The sequence below is a fragment of the Culex quinquefasciatus genome, chromosome 3, assembly GCF_015732765.1.
Source record: "Culex quinquefasciatus strain JHB chromosome 3, VPISU_Cqui_1.0_pri_paternal, whole genome shotgun sequence".
Classification (NCBI taxonomy): Eukaryota; Metazoa; Arthropoda; class Insecta; order Diptera; family Culicidae; genus Culex; species Culex quinquefasciatus.
In genome coordinates, this window is record NC_051863.1 from 92,599,641 (window position 1) to 92,603,608 (window position 3,968).

The window sequence follows — 3,968 nt, forward strand, 5'->3', positions numbered from 1 at the left end:
GTAAACGATCCAAAAAGTGGGTACCAGACTGGTACCATACCAATAACGCTACGTTTGTATGGGGTTGACAGTTCGTAGAAGCATTCACTGGCATCAATTTCTAAAATATCGAGTTTTGTAATTCACCAGCCTTAAGTATACAGCAATTCCCCACGAAAACAGCATGATTCGAAAAAAAAGTTCTCCGATCGAGCTCAATTTTTTTCTGGGGGATCCCTGGCCGAAATAATTGGGCCCATATTCACTGAGCAAAAATCCCACGGCTTATCGAAGTGTTCTACACATGATCTGACCCTGCTGTACAGAGCACTCAAATATCAATCGCAAAACACTTGAATTTTGGGCACCAAAATATACTGTCATTTCAATAGCAAAACACTTGAATTTGACGTGTTGCGTCACATGAAATACTATATTATATTTATTGGTTTTAAATAGCTTTTCTTTCTATAATCAATGCATGTTTGCATGTAAAAGAAATGGATTTCGTTTTTTTTTTAAATAAAGAAGATGTTGCGCAATTAAATTTTTTGGCTGCTTTTATTTTCTAACAACTTCAAGAACAACTTGGTGTGTAAAAATTTTGTAATTTTTTTCGTGCCTGCTTCCTGGGAGGTTCCTCAGCGTCGGCGAGTGAAACACCGGTGCCGGCGGAGATGGAGGCCACTGGAGAATCTTCTTGTTGATTCGAAATTCTCTTTGGTGGAACCGCGGTGGTTCCATCGACTCAAACTGTGCCGTGACCATCCGAATGACGCATAGCTTGGCCCCTGCATCCGAATCTTGCTTCTCACTGGCACCGCTTCCTGGTTCGGCATCTGCAGCTCTTTCGCATCCTTCCTGTGAATCATACAAAATACATCCAAAAATCAAAACAAAACCCCACAACAAAAATTCTCTCCCCACTCACCAAATGGGTCCGGAAAGGAACTTTATCACAAAAGTTGGCTTTTATCCGGGAATCCGGGAGACCAAGCCCTTCCGCTGGCCATACGGAGCTCGAGCCCGAGGACGCAGTCTTGTGGCGATGCTCATCTTCGCGGTTACAAACCGGGCAGGCAATTTACTGGACTGGAACATGGCGGCAGCGAACTCACGCGGTCTGCGAAAAACGAACACACCGGACGGCCAAAACTTTCAAATGAGGGAACAAAGCAAAGTCTCATGAAGCTGTCGCGAAACTGCATTTCAAATCAAAACAAGATCAATTTCAAGTGTTTTCCTCATCACTTTGAATAGTTCAACACAGTGGGGCAAATTCATGAGCAAAACACTTGAAATTTTTGAGCCACACGAATGAAAATAAGGTGTCAAAAAATACCAAAAAGTCAATCGCTAAAACACTTGAATTTAATAATGGATTGGATTGAAATTGAAACACAAACAAATTAGATCTAAGATGCGGTTTAATTGAATCATTCAAGTGTTTGGGCACTTGGAAAAAAAGGGTGGCGTATTTTCAGTGTTTTTTTGTTTGACCATTAGGGTGACCTACGCCGTGTTAGAGTGGTTCGAAAAATGGCAATTTTCGTCGATTTTCGCAAAAACCACTTTTTTAAAAAAGTCATATCTCCGCGCCATTTCGTCCGATTTTAGCTGTCCTAGACGCAAAAGAAAGGTTATTAGTTTGACTGTTTGGGAAAAATAGTAAGAAGTTTCAAAAATCTAGCTTAACATTTGAAAAGGTCGTATGAAAACTTAAAATGCTGTTTTGAAGGCCTCGGGACCAAAGAGCATATGTCTGAAAATATTTTTATCGGACTCCTTAGAAAATTTCACTTAACATATCAAAAAATGGTGAAGTTATGTTTTCGATACTCTGAGATACGATTTTTTGAAAATAAAAACTGGATTTTTCGACGCGCCACGCGCAAAAATGGGAAAATGACGAAAACGGGAAAAAATCGACTTTTTTCACTAAAACTGCGATAACTTTAAAATTTCAGCGATGAGCTATAGATGTTTTGGTACCAAAAGTTGCGTCTTTTAATAAAATTTTGGTATCCTAACATGTATAGATCATCGCTGAAATTTAAAAGTTATCGCAGTTTTAGTGAAAAAAGTCGATTTTTTCCCGTTTTCGTCATTTTCCCATTTTTGCGCGTGATGCGTCGAAAAACCCAGTTTTTATTTTCAAAAAATCGTATCTCAGAGTATCGAAAACATAACTTCACCATTTTTTGATATGTTATGTGAAATTTTCCGAGGAATCCGATAAAAATATTTTCAGACATAGGCTCTTTGGTCCCGAGACCTTCAAAACAGCATTTTATGTTTTCATTCAACCTTTTCAAATGTTAAGCTAGATTTTTAAAACTTCTTACTATTTTTCCCAAATAGCCAAACTAATCACCTTTCTTTTGCGTCTAGGACAGCTAAAATCGGATGAAATGGCGCGGAGATATGATTTTTAAAAAAAAGTGGTTTTTGCGAAAATCGACGAAAATTGCCATTTTTTGAACCACCCTAACACGGCGTAGGTCACCCTAATGGCCAATCAAAAAAATACGGGTGTAATTATTTCGGCCAAGGATCCCCCAGAAAAATTTTGATCCCGATCGGAAAACATTTTTTTGAATCGTACTGTTTTCGTGGGGAATTGCTGTATAGAGCTGTTGTCATTAATACGGTACCCTAACAAAAATAAATGTATTCCAGAGCATTGCTCAAGTGGCTTCCAAACATAGTTATCTATTTCGCTTGCCTTTGAACTTATTGATACGACAAACTAAAATATTACCTTTGGAGAAGCAAACTGCAAAACAATTCATGTTTGGCTATGAGACTACGTTAACGACATTAGGGAATACGTTCCTTCCTAATTGGATTACCTTTGACAAAGTTGGACTCATTGATAGAGTAAGTATAATCATAATTTCTATTTTATGTGGGCTAAGCATAACCAAATTTCACTACAATTTGTTTAGTCTACGCACCTCCCAAGAAAAAGGGTAAAGAAATGGCTTTATGAACAGCAGAACAAAGGAGAGGGAACGATTTCGTGGGTATTTTCTTCACCCTCTCTGGATGCTTGCCTGGCTGATGCTGCCTATTTGAATTTTTTTACCGGTTCCTCCCAAAGGCCTGAGCATGGGTAAATAACAAGGGAAATGCGTAATAATACCGTTCTCTGGTATCAATTCAAAATTTTGGTATCCCTGCACCTTTTAAAATTTGTCTTAAGGATTATACAAGAGCAAAATGTGGTATCATACCAATTTATGGTTTTTTTTTTGATATTGCAAAATTGCCGAATTTGTCAATGGTCGAACACCACATTTTGGTATTCTTTTGGTATTACAGTATTTTATCAAATTCCTCTGAAACTATGGGAAATTTTTTACCAATTTTGACAAAATAATTAATTTTGCGCTAAAATGATGTCTCAAAGCGAATGCTTTCATTAAAAACCGGAAATTTCAAACCTGATTTTAAACATTTTTGACATACCCCCTAAAGAAATGGCTTGAAGCCCGTGGGAGTCGCTCAACCTGCATTCCTATCACACATGAGGTCTGCACAGCTGATTCCACGTAGATTTTTCCCGCCAGTAATGGCAGGAAACGCTGATGGAATATGTGCCAAAATCATAAGTGGTTTTTAACATATGAAGGGAAATCATCGTGAACTGGAACTGCCGGTCGTTAGCCCGGGTAAAGTGGAAACGTTGAGATGATTGTTGTCCTCTGCTCTAATCTCGCAAAAAGCCATACAGAGAACCACGTCCTATTCAACCGGCTCCGTGGCTTAATGGTTACGGCTTCTATTTCCCAAGCAGAAGGTTCAGGGATCAAATCCCGCTCGGTACCTTTGAAATTTGGAATCATAAATGAACTTTGAATATGAACAAAAACAAAAATGATCAGGTGGGAAAATTTTGACCAAATTTGACAAACTAATTAATTTTGCGCTAAAATGATGTCGCAAAGCGAATGCTTTCATTGAAAACCGGAAATTTCAAACTTGTT

The 3,968-nt window shown here is 38.3% G+C and overlaps 1 long non-coding RNA gene across 1 annotated transcript; it reads right to left on the reverse strand.

Annotated features, from left to right (window-relative positions):
- Positions 1 to 523: 523 nt before the first annotated feature.
- On the reverse strand, positions 524 to 1,460 carry LOC119769547. Its single transcript, XR_005278415.1, has 2 exons — positions 911 to 1,460; positions 524 to 840 (listed from the first exon to the last, which is right to left on the reverse strand). It is a non-coding gene; the product is annotated as an uncharacterized LOC119769547 (long non-coding RNA).
- Between the last annotated feature and the right edge of the window lie 2,508 nt (positions 1,461 to 3,968).